The sequence below is a fragment of the Crocodylus siamensis genome, chromosome 2 (assembly GCF_052110815.1).
Source record: "Crocodylus siamensis isolate JL-2025a chromosome 2, ASM5211081v1, whole genome shotgun sequence".
In the NCBI taxonomy this organism is placed as follows: Eukaryota; Metazoa; Chordata; order Crocodylia; family Crocodylidae; genus Crocodylus; species Crocodylus siamensis.
Window position 1 is genome coordinate 195,138,809 of NC_143396.1, and position 17,869 is coordinate 195,156,677.

General features: G+C 43.7%; 1 long non-coding RNA gene across 2 annotated transcripts in view; it reads left to right on the forward strand.

Moving 5' to 3' along the window:
• The window catches only part of LOC149871560 (uncharacterized), a 298,900-nt gene that overhangs the window by 35,887 nt on the left and 245,144 nt on the right, over window positions 1-17,869 (forward strand). The gene's annotated exons all lie outside the window — the stretch shown is intronic.

The following is a 17,869-nucleotide window of genomic DNA, read 5'->3' on the forward strand; positions in this document are numbered from 1 at the left end:
AATTATATTAAATAAAAACAAACCAACCCCCCCCCACCACACACACACATCTGCCGTCCTAAAACCAACAACAGCACAATGGGCCAGAGTCCCAGCTAGTGTAAACTATTGCAGTCAGTGAGACTATGGTGAATGTACCCGGTGAATATCTGGTCCACAATATCTGTACTGGTAGTTTTGAAAAATCACAGTGGTTACTGTAACACAGTTTAAAACCGTTTTTGTACTTTTGTATTTATTTATTTACACATATGTTCATACCAGAACAGAAGATGATAGATGGGCACAGAAGAACTTTGTCTGTCTTGTCTATTGGGTTTTATACTGCTGTCTATTACCATAAAATCTGAGAGTGTTTGGACATCAAATCTTCAGCCATAATGAAGCACACTGTGGATTTGATTGTCTCTCTATCTTCAGGGTAAACATCTTTACTTGTGTAGCCTAGACACAGCCAAGGGTGTGCCCTGTCCTCAATTGGATGGGATAGGTGGGCAGGCAACAGTGCTGTGAGAGGAATGCTGTGACTCAGGTACAGATCCCTCTATTCTGTATAGCACCACACCACACCACACAGAAGGTTCTTAATTATATACAGAATTTATTTAACATATAATGATTTATGTGTGTGTGTCTGTGTGTGTGTGTGTATCCCAAAGCAATAAATAATATTAGAGAAAATTAATCACTATACACTCTTATACATACACATACTTATAACTATATTCAGGAAGGGGTTGCATAGGGTATTCTTTGAGAGCAGCCCCCTTACCCAGGACCCTGAGATCCTTAAGGTAAGCCACTAGGCCCACAGGGCGATCCCATGCAGGCCTCCAGCAGGTAAGTACCAGATTCCCAAAATAATACTCAACAAATTAAACAACAAGAAAAATAAACTCCAAAAGAAAATAACCTTAAAATTATTTAGCAGCTAAAATATAACAACTCACACAGTACAACCAGTTTACAAAATATTAAGTGCAGTTCCCCATTTGGCAGGGTACACTCTCATCCAGTTCTCTGAAAGGAGGGAGCTGGGGGGGGAGGGGGGGTTCCTTTTCTCCATCTCTTCCCCTGAGAAGCCCCTATTTCCTGAATTCACAGTTGTCCTGAGTGGAGATGTGGACCACCCCATGTGGACCAGGCTGCTGCTCTGGCATGCTGCAGGGGGTTCCTTCTTTGTAGGCTGGGGTCCAAGGCCTTGCCTTCTGTCTTTTCTGGCCCCAGGTCCAGTGTCCCTGTAGGAGGAAAGGGACTGGTGATTCTCCAAGAGCACCTTAGCTTGATGAGGCTTGATGAGCAGTCTTTCACCACTCCCAGGGCCGAGGCTCTGTGCACTGGGGTGTGCACTGTGTGGGGCCCGAGCAGGCTTTCCCTGCTCCCAGGGCTGAGTGTAATATATTTTCCCTGCTCCCAGGGCTGAGTGTAATATATGATGTACTAAATCAAGACTCACATGCTTACATGCATGCTGGAGGGAGGGCAAAGGATTAATTTGTATGGGTGAGAAAGGAAACTATAGAGGTATCTGTTTACAAAAAATGCCAAGATGTGTATAATTCTGAAAAACAGCAATACTGTGATGGGTTAAAATATAAGAGGACATGTCCAGTGCCTGGAACATCTTTTTCTTCAAATCTGCGAGGTCATAATGGCCATGTACCTGTCTTCAAGAAGAACTTCCTCTTCCCCCAAAAGAAAAACTCTGAAATCCAACAAACTGAAATAATGTAAATTAAAGTATTTAAAAAGAAAAAGAAAACCCTATTTCAAGTGTAGCGGGTGCACTGGCTGCAGCACAGCTTGCATGCAGCTTGCCAGCTCGAACAGGATGCTGAGCCATTAGTGGAATTTCTTCCACCAACCAGGAGAGCGTGCCTCCCCCTTCTACTGATTAGTGCATTTATGATCCGGGATCAGAGCTCCCAGGAGGAGAGGTCCCAGTGAAGTTTTCACCACCCCTTGCTCTGACTGGATGTTTTGCAATCCAGGGCGGAGCCCCAGATAGCTATAAAAGAACAGTATGTTTGGCCAGGAGACCAGACCAGCAAGGGACGAGCAGAAGAGTGGAGCCGAGAAAAGCTGGGGAGAGCTGCCCCAGTGGATGATAGTCCTCGGCTCCTGAAGATGGCTTTGTGGTTTACTGTCTTTTTTCATGTCCCCAAAATAATAGGAAAATAGGTATAGTATTGGCCTGTGGAGTTTTATTCCAGAATTGGGGGACAACCTGGAAAAGTAATGTAGTGTCACTCTCTAGTCTTCAAGGTGAACCAAGTATCCTGAGGATGGGGCCAAGAGCATTCAGGCTTTTTTTTTCTCTGACACATAATAACCATCATAATGGCTTCACAGAAACTGTCAGAACATGAATTATATGTAGACCACTTTCACTCACTGATGTATGAAGAAACAAGAGAAAATACATTACATGAGTCTTCTGCAAATTGGATCCTCCTCCATGTTGAAACCAGGAAGAGCAGATTATGACTGTCAGCACTATCCTCAATCTAAATAAAAGTAGACACTTGATATCATACTCCCTGGTATCTTGTTTCATATAAATTTGTAAGTTGGAACATCCTCCAAAAATAAGCAATCAGCCTCTTGGGAAGTTGGCTATACTACAGAATACCGTAGTGGAGTTCACATTCATAATTATTTTCTGTCTCCTACAGTAGACTATTTAGTAGCTATAACCACAGCTACTAAGGGTGTTGTTACATATTACAATTTGCACATGCTAATTCTGGTTCCACCTTAGTCGGGGGGGGGCACATGCCCCCCCCCCCAGCAACCAGTCAGCAAGCTGGGGACCCCGCAACCCCGCAGCCAACCCTCACTGACTGGTGGGGGGATGAGGGGGGACTCCTTTCACAGTAAAACTCAGCAGGCACTTCCAGAAGTGACTGCAGTGCTACATCTGGCCCTCCCACTCCCCGGCCGACGCTTGTGGGAGGGGCACTTGCATTTCCACCTGCCCATCGCATAAGTGGGGAGTGTGGCTGGTCAGGGAGTGCACCAGAGCTCTCAGGGGGTGCATGTGCACCCCCTACATGTCCCTACTGCACTGGTGCATCCTGGGCTTCTGGGGATCCACAAATTTCTGGGATTGGCCCCATGGAGCAGAATGATATTACTGCAACCTGAGCTGCTTAACATCAGCTGGAGGTAATCATCTCCCAAGGAGGTATAACTGAGATGCTCTGAGGGCACTTAGCTCCTCTTTTCCTGCCCTAATGCATCTTAAGATGTGTCTTAAGAGCATTTAACAAGTGGTAAAGGTAACATCTTATAACACCCTAACTGAAGTGGCAGCTCTATCAGAGAAGAAACAGTTCTATTCTTTCAGTGATAATGAGGTGGTCCTCCATACCTCACCAGAGTCAAACAAACAAATAAGAAAAAGCTTTCATCATTCTCAAAGCATCATTCTGCCATCTTGTTGTATGAATCCTAAATGCTCACAGGAAATAAAATAGTAATAAGCTTGATATCAGAAGAGCATTAGTTCCCTACTTTAAAAGCAGAGTACAAATGACTACCTCTTTCTTTCCCTTTATTCTAACACAAAGGAGGTTCATAATATGCTATGTCAATCTGAAACAGGCTCTATATAGTTAAGCATGCTTTATAAGAAATTGAGTTGTCTGATACCTTCTGGTGTTAGTGCTTCAGATCTACCCAATATCAGGAGCAGTTGAAAAAGCAGGAGTTTCCAAGGGAAAGATTTGCAAAGTAGACAGGTGATCATCCAACTATACTTTCACTAAACATGCTAAACTGGAACTATGATCTTTACCAGATGCAGCCTACAGGAAGAGAATCCTCTAGGCTGTGGCTGAAAAATAAGTTTTGTATTTCCTTTCTTCTATTGTTCTCCTTGTTGAAACACCTATACAAGACATATACTGTCTTTTAGTTACTGTACATTATTGTGACACACTGAGGCCCTGTACATGCATAGACTGGGAAGATGGTCCATGCCCCCAAAAGCTTTCTCCCCCTGCAACCCAACCATACCCTTTTTTCTGTGCTCTGCCTTTTGAAAAGGTTCTTTACTGCTACCATAGCTACATTATACCAGTTAGGGATTTGCAGATGAGTCTCTGAGAAACAAGAGAGAAGAATGCACCTGCTTATTCTTTTTTTTTTTTTTTTAAGAATATGCCCACCAATCAGCACCTTGCTCTTCTGAGGGAAATGTGTGTTTCCCTTGTCAATGCTTTTTCCTCTCAGTATATACCACATCTTTTTTTCATCATTTAGTGTCATCTTTGCTTTGCTTGCTGTTCAGGTTTTTAAGAAAGTGTATGACAGGCAAAAATAGGCTACTTGTTATAGGATACCATGTTTCTGTTATCCACTGTGTCATTACCACCTTGAGCTGTTCTGCCTGGTCTACTTCTATACAATGGGTATCTATCAATATTTCCAAGTGTCTCCTCTCTAAACTCCTTCATATATTTCTTCAGACATTGATGATTTTCCATGCATGGTGCATTTGGATTCAATTCTTGACACGGTCCCTGAAGGATACATCTTGTTACAATGATTTTTGCTCAACAGGCAATGTACTGATGTACGATCGAATGTTTGTGTTAAAGTTCTGGTAATGCTTATTCTTCCGATTCATCATCAAATCCCACAGATACTCTGGAAACAGTCTTCTTGGAGGCAGAATCACTTTACCCTTATGACAACAGCTCTGGAATTGGCCATCTGACAGTCTTTCAGCTTGGAAGTTTAAAGAGTTACAAAATTGGCACACCACGTTCATCAATCCCCAACTATGTTCCTCAGTCTCATCTTCAGTGAATCTATTGTTCTCCACTCTTTCAGCCTTTTTTCTATTGCCTCTGCAAACTCTTTGCCTTTCCATTGCATGACTTCTATGATGTCCTCTTTGCTCATTCATTTTCTTTTGTCTTACTCTTGTCATTCTTTCTGCATTTAATTGCAGTCTATTCTCTGCTTCACCTTGGTAAGGGTGTTATGGGTTAAAGTAAGGGTGTTAAGGGACAATTTTTGCTAGGACACCAAAAGTTCACCATAACTAATTGAAATCAATCACTAAAAGTCCACAAAAGTGAGTGCAAATATGTTTTTTTGAGTGTGACAGACAGAATGACAAAGACACATATGAGACAAATTATTATAGAGAATAATTGAGTAAGAATACTGAGCTTTGGAGAAGTGTCAAGGTTCTTTTCTAGTTTTTTATCAGTGTAGATATATGACTTCAAATGGGGTTACACTGGACTAAAACTATACTAGAGCAATATGGTTAGATGTAAAACTTCCTATTGAGGTTACTTACTATATCATGTTGCAGCTATGCCTGTGCTTCCATCAGTCAGAAGACCTAACTGATAACTAATAGACATGTCCTTTGAAAGGACATAAGTAAGCAGGCATGTAAAAAACCCATTGCTTATGTCACATGAGCCTCTTTTCTTTGCTCTGTGATTCATGATGTTAGTAAGTTCAATAGAAGAATGCTGCATCAAGTGCTCTGGTCCAGATGTTAACCCCCCCACCCATTAACCACCAGGCCAAATAGGAAAGCCACCTATACTATTTATTTCTTAACATAATCCATGCATAAAATGACATTTACTCATATGTAATCTGGCTGAGAGCAGGTCTGTAGTTTTCTCCAAAAATCTGTGTTAATACTGTATATCTGGGTAGCCCAATCCCTGGCCTGTGGGCTAGATTCAACCCATGAAGCTGTATCATTTGGCCTGTGGAGATCCTCAAGGGTCTGGAAATTTGGTGGCAGGGGAGCAAGGAAATGTTGCTCCATTGCTGTTCCTTTGCTGCCAAACTTCCAGATCTGTGGCAAGCTTCATGGGGCAGATAATGTGGCTCTGTGGGCCAGATTGCAGCAGTATATGGCCAGATCCTGGTTAATGGGGTCAGGCTGGTGAGTGGCTAAGTCCGGGTGCACAAGGCTGAGCCGGCATCCATGGACCAACACAACATGCTGACCTGTGTGGGATCCAACCCTGTGCCACTCATTTGGTTTGCAGGGTTGGAAAGTTGAGTACCATTTATGTATACATTAAATCATGATTTTTTTCTGTAGGATTGGGGAATAGACTGAACCAGAGATTTTGTCTGATTTGCAGCTTTCTATATTAGTACTGTGTATTTTAAAGCTCTAAGCATACATACATTAGAATGGTTCGGCTAGTAAGCCTGATGCATCAGTAGAATTATCCTTCTAGTACATTGGTACTTTAGTTCTTTATTTTTCTTATTTCATGCTCTTTAATAAAATGTAACTATTATAAACAAGGCAAAGGGTAAATATTAATTGTATATGGAATCATGCGCATAGCAGCGGAATTTTGTTTTTCATTTCAGTGTAGAGGGATCTTGATAGCTCTGAATTTATGTACGGCAATCCAATACAGTAATTCTCCTTCAGCTTTGATAAGTTGTAATAGCATTTAGTAGAAAGACTATATACCTGTCCATCTATTAACCTTGTTCAGACTTGTATTTGCTGTCCATCTGCTTGCTTGCATTTTGCAGGAGCAACAGGGAAATACTTCAAATGTTTGTAGGAGCTATATCCATGACAATGATATTTAATAGCAGTAGTCATCTAAAGGGGAATGCTCCAAGCCTAAGACTAGGTTCTATTGCTTTCTGGCAGGTAAATTTCACTGACATGAGTGACCATATGCATGGCTGATTTTTTGTTACACTTGTGTCCCAAAATGTGTCTTCCTTACTAGGGCTGTGTGAAGTTTCAGTCCCTGATTCGATTCGGCAGAGATTCAGCCTGATTAGGTGGCCAAATCTCTGAATCCGAATTGAATCAGAGGACTCTTTAATCTCTCTGAATCAAATTGAAACCCTCTGAGTCGATTCAGAGAGATTCAGAAAGATTCAGAGATTTGGACATAGACACAGCTTTAAATCTTTGTCCTACATACCTGTAGGTAGCAGGCAGCTTGTGAATGCTGTGATGCTGGGGCACATGGAGAATCCCACAGGAGTGCAGGGGGGCTCCCCAGCGCACTCGGCAGCACACCCAGAAGTAGACTAGAAGCACTTCCGGTCCACTTCTGGGTCCACTGGGGGAGCATGCAGGGGGGACCCCTGCACCTCTCCAGCTCAGCGACTGGTGCCTCCTGGGTCTGGGGGGGGCACCTGGTGTCCCCCCACAGCTGATCACTGAGCCAGCGGGGCACAGGGTGGCCCCCCAGCGTGCTCCCCGGTGGACCCAGAAGTGGACTGGAAGTACTTCCAGTCTATTTCCAGGTTCACCTCTGAGCACATGGAGGGCCCCCCGACATGCCTGTGGGATGCTCCATGCACCTTAGTATTGCAGCATTCACAAGCCATGCTGGTATCTCGAGGTATGTAGGAAAAACATTTAAAGCTGTGTCTGTGTCCAAATGGCTGATTCGCAGAATCAGCATCAAATCTTTAGATTAGGATTCAGCCAAATTGAATCAGGGACAGTGATCTGAATCCAAATTGAATAAGGCCCACTTTACACACCCCTATTCCTTACCAGCACTAGCCAGGAGCTGATGACCCCTTTCTACTAGTGCTCTCATCTGTGAACTTGCAGGTTTTTGTTCTGAAGTGAAATCAACCCTTGTTGTTCTACTCTGCCAAAGAAAAAAAATTATTTGGAAAGTTCCTCTTTTCTCCCTTAGATGAAGTGATTTGGTTTTCTGCAAGAAATTAAAATGTCAAAAGTCAGTTTGAAATCCATTCCCAGAGCCAAACATGATATATCATACCAGTGTGGTATTCACGAGGAGGATAATATGCTTTGCATTAAAAGAGAGCAAAGCAGGGTCTGAGTGCTGGGACTTGCTGGCTTCCACTGGGGGGCTCTCATGGCTTTATAATTGGAAAGCAGAATTATTCTACTAAAGTGTAAATTTAAAACTGTCTGAGTTAGATAAGAATGGCTTTGGTGATATCTGTTATTAGACCAACTGTATAGTTGATAGAGATCTTAGACAGACTTTCTGGCACAAGGTACCCTTCCTCACATCTGAGAAGGAAGCAGACACAGTTTGAACTAGGTAATAGATAAAATAATGGCTTGTGTATAATTCCATATGTAAATAAAGAGATAAAATGTAGTGAGAAATGTGGTTCAAAATGATAAAAACAAAACATGTATCTGTTCTTTGTTAAATAAATCAGTTATGTAAATCAGTTGCCAGTATGCTTCAGAAATAGGCAAGTGTATAAACAGTCTTTCAAGAGATGTAGATTTCCTCTAGATTGTGGGTGCCCCCAACACACTCTGGGATGAACATAATTCAGGATTATTCACTCCCTTGGAGGAAGTATTAGTTGTCTCACAGAATCAGGCCTGTAAAGAAAATCGCAAGGTCAAGATGCATGTTTATTTTACCTTAACTGGTTTATAACTCAAGCTGTTTGAATAATTCATAATCAGTAATGTATCACTGAATTTCACCTGTAAACAGATTGTGACATTCTCACGACTTCCTTTTTTGAAATTATTCATGAAGAAATTTGTTATGCACCTGGTTCATTGTTTTATAGAGTACAGTCTATAGAAATAGATGTCAAGTTGGATAGCTACAAAACTCAGTTAGTATTGATTCTTTTCCCTGTACTTAGGGTGCTGACAGACTTGGAAACCCCTGCCTCAAAATCAAAATGTGCTGTACTGGAAGTAGCAGCATGTTACTTAGACCCGGTTCCATAGTATCTGTATAGATCAGGCACTTCAGCAGGGCTTTTCAGGGCTTTTAGCTAAAGCTGATTCAATCAGCTATTAGATAAAAGCACCAAAAAAGCCCCACTAAAGCGCTGGATCTCTACAGATGTTAGGAAAGCTGGGTGCGACTAAGGTACTGCCTCTTCTGGGCTCAGCACAGGAGCACACCAAGTTTAAAGCACTGGTTTTATCCCTACCCCACTTCCATTTGCAAGTAGACTAATGACTAACCTTTAAAAAAACACATTTGTTTTAAAGCATGTAAAATTCGTAATTCAAAATTTCCTCTAATATTGGCTATTATGCCATTTGAAATGTATGAATATTCATGCTCCTTTTGGTAACTAGTCACACCAGTAAACCTTAATACACAGATCAGGTTTTTTTCAGATGGGATGCCATGGGATTATTAGCTCTGTTTTGTGTCCAGACACCTACAAGATCCACAACATAAGCCCAGAGATTTCAAAGAAGAAACCATAGTGTCAAAAAATTCTGACCTGTTGTGGTCTTTTTCAGTTCTTTGCAACAGAAGAATTTCTCTATTTTTTGCTGTATCAAAAAACAAGTGAAAACTAAGAGCTGGCACTTGCTAAGGGGTCTTGAGTCTAACAAAAGGAATGTTGAATCCAAAAAGGTTGAAAATCACATTATCCACAGATATTTGTGGAAAGTGAACACCCAAGGGGCATGAACATAGTAAGAAAATGTTTAAAATTGGAAGTATTCATAGACAGTGTTTTGTAGTGTTCCTACAGTTCAGTTCATAGATTTATTCTTGGAAAGCCAAATGTGCTTTGTATTATGTTTATTTTTTAAATGATTCAAAAATATGATTCATGATTTTTTGCCCATTTAGTATTACAGCTTACTTGAAATAAAAAGCTTTCTCTAAATTTGGGTTGTCTTTAATGCTATGTTTCTTGGCAATTTGGGGTTGTAGAACACCAGCGTGGTGTACTTGCAGCATATTTCAACATGGTCTTTCAGTCTGTATTGCATTGAAATGATTCATTCAGGATTTGTATGTTTATAAATTGCAATTGAGAGAAGGATTTTTGTACTTTTTATTCTCTCTCCAAGGTCAGAGTTATTCCATAAAAATGTCAGTGTTTCTGATCAGGTTGCCTTGAGTCAGACCACAATGACTCAGGAGGTGTATTATCTATTAAACTTTGGTGTTTGAAAAGGTAACCCATTTCTTTTTTGAAAAACAGCTTCTAAAGAAGCCAACAGGCTATGATTAGCAGTTATCTCTGTGCTGTCATTGCTGCACTGAATTCAGTCTTCAGGCTCGGTTCTATTGCCAACAAATTATCTATGTCCAAGAGAAGGCCACATGTCTTGCATCTGTGCATGGCATATACAATTCTGGACCTTTGTTTCAAATGTAGTAAATCCCCACCCGTTGGTTCATCGTATTTCTGTTGTGCTTGGAAGAACTCATTGCACAAAGATATGCATATTATATTTTGAGGTCATGACATTTATATTCCAGTGAATGACGAAAGCTCCTCATGAGAATGTGCAGGTTTAAGAGGCTTTTCTCAGGAATAAAATAGAATGTCTGTCTTGAAAGAGGAAAAAATCCCTTTCTAATCTAATCTAAATAAAAACTGTATAGGATCATAAAATACGTGGGGAAAATCTGTAGAATCTCTAGTACTTAGCAGACACTGTGACTCCTGTAAGTAGCTGTTCACGTTCACTGATTAAAAAAGAAAGTTAATTGCTTTCATCATGGTCTTTTACTGGGTTGTAGTAAAAGTCTGTCCTGCTCTGCAAGCAATCCAGCTTGGCCTTGCCTTTTTTCTCTCCTTGAACAGCTGAGTAGCTAGGGCATGACTAATGTGTCCATATGCTCAGGCATAAAATTCCTGCTGTAGTTCTCTGGAACAGAGGATGTGCAGCATTTTTATACTATGGAGGTCCATTCTCCACTTTAAGAAGTGTCGTTTTCCATGAAGACATGGTCAATGTTCACACTAAGTAGCTAGCACACCATGAGCACGTCCACACAAGTGCACACATGTCTCTTGCCCTGCCTCATACCCCTTTGAGGTGGGGCAACAGGCACATGCGGGAACAAGAAAGTGTTCCCTGAGCTGCAGTGTGGGGAGAAAATTAGACCCCTGGATATCCAGGGGGTCTAAAAAAAATCAATATTTAAAAAAGTGGTGCAGGGCATGGTCTCTGACCGTGCCCTGAGGCAGCCAGAGGTTGGGTCCTCCACAGAAACGCTCTCACTGCCAGAGTGTCTCTATGGTTGGCCCCTCGCCCTGGTGCTGAAACTTGCAGCCTGGTTGGCCGTGTGTTGGCCAACCAGGCTGCAAGTTTCAGCACCAGGGCTCCAGTGCCGGTGAGTAAGGGGTTGGGGGGCTGGAGCAGGGGGAGGGGAGCATGGGGGGAACCCCGATGGCCCCACACACTCCCCCAGCCCCCCTTCCCCCACCAGCCCCTCTGAGCCCCCTGAGCCCCCTCCCCCTGCTGGGGTTGGCCCCTCCACCCGCCAGCCCCCCTGAGGCCCCTGACCCCTTGCGAAGCTGGCCCCTCCCCCTGCGAGTCCCCCCAACACCCCCTCCCCCTGCCTTGGTCAGACCCATCACCCAATCCCATCTGGCTGTGGCTGACCTCCTGGACAATGGGGCCAGGGGGACATGCTTTGACAGTTCAAAGCAAGCCACCACACCCAGAACATCTTTCAGGAGAAAGCTGCCCAGATGGCTGGGCAGGGGACGCAAATGACAGTAGTGCTGCACAAAGGCCAACCCTGCAACCACAGTCCACTGGTAGCTGGCCCAGAGGGGCAGATGGTTCTACTGGCTCTGCAGTCCTCATCTGAGTCTGGCAGGTGCACAGCAAGTCACAGCCAGGCAGCAGCCCCCACTGCCAGACTGCTGCAGTGGGTAGAGGGTGCAGGGAACTCTCAGGGCTTCTTCAGCAGTCCAGCTGTCCCCAGGTATCAATTGGTACCAACTGGCTGGGCCCCAGAAGCTTCTGAGAGCTAGTAGCCCTGAGCTACTTGCCTGGGTGGCTTTTTATACTGCTGGGGCCAGGACAGGGTAGCTTTTTATGCTGTTTGGGACAGCACAGGTGCTGGCCCTGGGCTCTAGCTCCTCCTGGCTGAAGATCCGTGAGGAGCCAGGCAGGGTTATTTTGCCCCAAGTGGCACAATTTGCTCCATAAGAAAGTGCATGTCTGAGCACGTGCGCTGAAGCAAAAAGCCCCAGCTTAAATTTGCACCACTTCTGTTTGAGCTGCTGCAAGCGCAGGTGCTTGCATGTGTGGATGTGCCCCATAGGGGCATACTAGTGTTCTGCCTGGATGTTTCTTAGTCATGTGATCCTTGGGCATTGCTCTGATTGTTGCAAGAGAAAGGACCAGATCCAGACAGGTAAATTTAGACATCTAAGTGACAAAAGTGATCTAGAATAATGCCACTTCTGCAGCTGTGAATAATGCCACTTCTGCAGCTTTGGTGTTTAAATGTATTTGGTGCCTAATTTTTGGTCCAGAAGGAACAATGGACACTTTTAAATTTAGACTTTGAGACAGAAGCATCCTAGTCCGAGAACCTAAGCACCTAACTGCCATGTAAGCTTCACTGTAGTGCAGAATGGAGCTGGGACAGTGTATAAACTCCACCTAGGCAGGGGGAGGACTGATTCCTTTGGAGTATGCTGAATGTTCACAGAGAGCACTGAGTTCAGCATAAAACACAGTAACCATGACCCCTTTCTCTCAGACAGCCATTTCATCTACATACACCCCTAGAAGAAAGAAGAGGATGTGGTTGTACCCTCCTTTTGCATAGCAATCTAGTGGTTATAACACTTACCCAGAAAATTGAAGATTTGGGTTCCAGGCACTCCAGAATCTATGCTACTTTTCCCAATTCAAAGGAGACTGTCTTCATTACTATGTACTGGGCCACAGTACAGATAGGAGTTCAAGAGTCATGAGGCTATAAGATAAGCAAAAAAATCGAAGCTAGGCCACTGTTGCCAAAGAAGCATGAGACAGGAAAATGAACAATATTAGAGGGATTATGACTCTGCGGACCAGTGACTGAGGGTACTCAGTTGGGAGAAGGAGGTTCTGAGTTCTAATCACTGCTGCCAGTGTTTGTACATTTTACATAGGGTTGTTATTTGGTTTAAATCATTAATAAACCTAAGAAGAGAGGCCAGAACCCAGGACTCCAATTCTCACAGCCATTCAGGGCTACAGTCATTTTATCTTGCTTTTATTCTGGTCTAATGCTTTTCGGGCTACAATGGATTAGCTTCAATTAGAGAAGTAGAGAGCGATCTAGGTTTGAATGCTTTCAGACTAAGGAGGCCTGATTGTGTGTAAGTGCCTAAGTATGATTCCTTGAATTACTTTCTTGCATCATGGCAGAAAATGGGGGCCATTTGCATATGTCCCTATACTACGAGTGCCAATATGTGGATTTATGCCACATGAATATTGTTTTGGCCAGTTAATCTGGCTAGGAAGAGCACTAACCTGAGGATCCTCATCTGAAAGGCAACATGAAAGTACACTACTTTCTGCCCTGGTTTAGTTATATGTATCAAATTAAACTTATCCATTAGTTCCCTTTTTTGTAACTTCCTTCCTGACCCCTCTCATAAATCATTTTCTATTCTTCTGGACTTGCTAGTAGGTGAATCATTCAGTAGCACTACACTGACAGAAATGTCATAGTGATGTTATATGAAAAATTCTTTGGCCCTTCTTTCCCAATGGCTTTATAGAAGCTGACGTAAATCCTTTGTACATCATGAGCTTCCTGTTCCATTTAGCCAGGCTTCCTTTTCCTTGCTTTTCCTTGATGTCTGCCTCTTCCAGTAGTTCTACAGTAGCACATTCTTTGAATTTTAATGCAGTGTTAACAAACCTGTGCTGTATGTGTACATATAGTATGTGTGTGTTGAATTTCTTTGTAGTCTGAAAGGAACACAGACCTGCTCTACAGAGAATAACTAGCACTGCCTCAAACAGTAGTTTCAACTATGGTCATACAGTGTTTAGTGATGAAAAGCTGGCATGGCATGTCCAATAGGAAGGACTGTGAAAGTGAAAAAAATCTTAGTATGTACAGGCATAGCTGGAAGCGATACTGGTGACTAAGGTTGTCCATCACTTCCAGTTGTAAAATTCTTATTCAAGTTGTTTAAAATGTCGAGGTATTTTAACCATTTTTTACTCAGATTTCCTATTCTTAGTGACTGTTTCAGGCTGACTTGTTTTGTTTTGTTTTTAAAAATTCAGCCAAAAAAATGGTTCAAACATTTCTGAGAATAAGTTTAGGAATGTTGTTTTACTAATATATGTGGGACAGAAATTTGATCATTACAATAAAGAAGCGGATACTAATTTTAAGGATTTAAGTTTGCTGTAGACCCCTCCTTGCAAGTTGATGAATTCCTGTTTTTTGTATAGTTCTTGCCACTTCCAGGATAATCCCAAAGCATCTTAATTATTTTGATTCTGTGGTATTGACATTTATAAGGCAAATTTAGATGATATATAATATGCATGACCACGGGGACAAGGGGGATGGATATGTTTGTATATATACGATATTTCTGTTAAAGAGCAGGAAAACTAAGTTTTATTTTTTGGTCAACAAACCATAAAGAGCAAATGTTGCAAATTGAAGGTGAGTTAAAGCAAAAATGATCCAGGAGGATCTGGCAGCCTAGTCAATCCATCTGCAGCCTCACCACGTAACAGACCCAAAGGCATCTCTGAAGCTGCTAGCACAACTGCCTCTTGCATATAAACCAGATGCTGCCACTGGAAAATATTTCAGTTTGGCATCTGTTCCCAGATGGTCAAACCTGTGCCCTGTATATATTATAATGGGTGCAGTTAATGCTGCCAAATGGAGGAAAAATAGAGAAATAATGATTCGATCTTACTATCAATGACAACAATAACAATATGCTGAGAATCGCCCTAAATGAAAAACCAACTTGGAATCCAGAAGATCTACTTCTCACCAAGCAGAAGTGGTTCTCACCTAGTCTGGGACTAGATGAGGGGGCCAGTCATAGTGGATAGTTTAAGAAGGGACCCCTAATAAAGCCCTGCTTAGTTAGAGATTTAGTGTTGGAGTGATAGTGATCAGCATGGGTTTTTCAGATGACTATGGACTCTAGATGAGGAAATCGACAGGAAGAGAGAATGTCGAGCAGCAGAGAGGCAATGGATTGCAGCACGATGGGAGAGAAACCTAGATTTGAAGACCACCAGGCAATCCAGATGAAGACAAGGAGAAGAAAAGAGAAGGATCGATGAAACAGAACCTAGCAGACAGGGTGCCAGAGATAGAAAAGCCTAGGACATCCTTTGTTGTGATTCCCCAGCCCTCACCTCCCCCCCAGGCTGGTTCAGTCAGACAAGATTCATCCTTAGACAACTAAGAAACATTTAAGTGCTGAGGAAATTATATTAATGATTTCAAGTGGGGAAATCTACTCCCTTCTGGGCTGTGCTGAATCAATGACACAGCACTGTGGTACTGAGAAATTGTTCAGGATACACACCTGGCTATATATTGACTAATTAAAGCTCCAAGATTGTTTGGTTTTTTGTGAGGTGAAAAAAAGGAGGATGGGGTCTTAACTGGCTCTTCTGGACAAATTCTAATTCTGATAATTTACTTCCTCTTCCAATTTCATTTGGCTACTCCTCATCCTAGCTGTTGCATATAGTTTTTCTGTGTTATTAAACAGCTGTTGTGTTTCTAATAATAGGTTTCTGCATTTCTGTGACAGATGACAAGTGAAGTAAGACTTAATTGATTAATGGTTATAAAGTGTTTTGTGAGTCTTGGATAAAAGGTGCCTCAGAATAGCAAGCATTATTATTGGACTTGTGTACCAATAGAGCAATTCTATTTGGATTACTTGCTGCTTTCTGTGTACAGAGTAGTTGCATCCTGACCTAATGATATAAGGCCCCTTTTACTTGCCAAGACTTTATGTTACTGTTTAAACAGGCAGGATGAGAAAGAATGGCCTTTGTTATTACTGTTCATAAACTTTCTCAAACAGCCTGCAGTCATACATGATCTCAATTACCTTTTGCATTAAACTTCCTCACAAGGAATTTAAAATCCCCTAAATTCAGTTATAGGTTCATAGATTTATGGTCGGAAGGGACCTGAGCAGATCATCAAGTCTGACTCTCTGCCCTGGGCAGGAATGAATACTGGGGTCATAAGACCCTTGGTAAGTGTCGCAGGGCACTTTCATGCCCCACTCCTAGTAAGACTGAAACTTGGGAGGGGGAGATGTGTCACTGGGCACTGAACTGCCTGCTCCTAAAGGACAGGTGTGGGCTGCTGGGGCAACCACTGAGGTCAGCTGACCAGGAAGGGGGCAGGGCCTGGCCTATATAAACAGCCTAGGCTGAGGCCAAGCAGGCAGTTCCCCTCTGGCAGTTGTGGGGGATGGAGCTCTTTGGGAGCAGGCTGAGTTGAGGAGCCTGAGGGCCTGAGCACCTTATGAGAGAGGATACCAGGCAGAGGAGCCCCGGTAGGGATTTGGGGAAGACAAAGAGCATGACGGGTTAGGGTTTATGTTTGGCCAGGAGGCCTGAGTTTGTGTTGCAGCCGATTGGCTTATGGTTTTTGTTTGTTGTTACACCGGAGGACCAGGTGAGGCTGTAGGGGTTGGAGGAGGCCTCATGGGAGCTCCCCAGTAGTGGTGGGGTTCCTGGTGCCACAGAAGGTGCCACATTTTGGGGTTTGTATAGACCCCGGCCCCAGTGGGGCAGTGTTGTGTGGGGCGAGGAGCCCAGTGCAAGTGAGTGACCTGAGAAGGTGGGTCTGGGGGCCAGGTACGATTGGCATTCGTATCGGGATAAGCCCCAGGGAGGGCATACTGGGGCCTTGTACTCGGCCTTGGTCCCCTTGTACTCGGCCTTGGTGAGGCCGCAGCTGGAGTACCACGTCCAGTTTTGGGCTCCACAATTCAAAAAGGATGTGGAGAAGCTTGAGAGAGTCCAGAGGAGAGCCATGCGCATGATCAGAAGTCAGGAAAACAGATCTTACGATGACAGGCTGAGAGCCATGGGACTTTTTAGCCTGGAAAAGCGTAGGCTCAGGGGTGATCTGATGGCCACCTATAAGTTTATCAAGGGTGACCACCAGGATCTGGGGGAACGTTTGTTCACCAGAGCGCCCCAAGGGATGACGAGGTCGAACGGTCACAAACTCCTGCAAGACCGTTTCAGGCTGGACATAAGGAAGAATTTCTTTACTGTCCGAGCCCCCAAGGTCTGGAACAGTCTGCCAGCGGAGGTGGTTCAAGCACCTACATTGAACACCTTCAAGAGTAAATTGGATGCTTATCTTGCTGGGATCCTATGACCCCAGCTGACTTCCTGCCCTTTGGGCGGGGGGCTGGACTCAATGATCTCCCGAGGTCCCTTCCAGCCCTAATGTCCATGAAATCTATGAAAGAAGCCCCGAGGGAGGGTGAGCGTACGGGTAGAAGAAGCCTGAAGGAGGGCGAGAGTACGGGTAGAGGCCTTGGGGAGGGCCGTTAAGGCAAGACCATAGACACAACAACATCTGGAACAACTGAGAGGCTTGGGGCGTGGTATTAGGGGTGGTAGGAGCCACGCAAAGCCCACAGGGCTGGGTGCACTAGATCGATTTACATGGGACAAAGGCTGGGATAACTAAGAGCACCGTGCTCAAGAGGGTAAAAAAGCAGCCTCCCTTTTATAATATTTACCAGCAAGACGTGGCGGGTGAGATAACAAGGGTGCATGGACACCCACTTGCCATGGTAGGGGGCGCCAGGAGAGATCACGGCCACTCCTGGGCCCCCGCCCTGTGACAGTAAGTTTAAGCTCATATAACCCCAGCTAGGTAATTATCAAGCCTCTTTTTAAAGACCCCTAAGGTAGGAGCCAGCACCCACATCCCTTGGAAGGTGGTTCCAGATCCTGGCTGCCCTGACTGTGAAGTTGTGCCTCCTGATGTCTAGCCTGAACCTACTCTCAATCAACTTATGGCCGTTGTTCCTTGTTACTCTGGGAGATGCTCAGGGGAGGACGGTCTCACCCATTCCCCTCTGGTCCCCCATGGTAAGTTTATGGTTGGTTGCTAGATCCCCT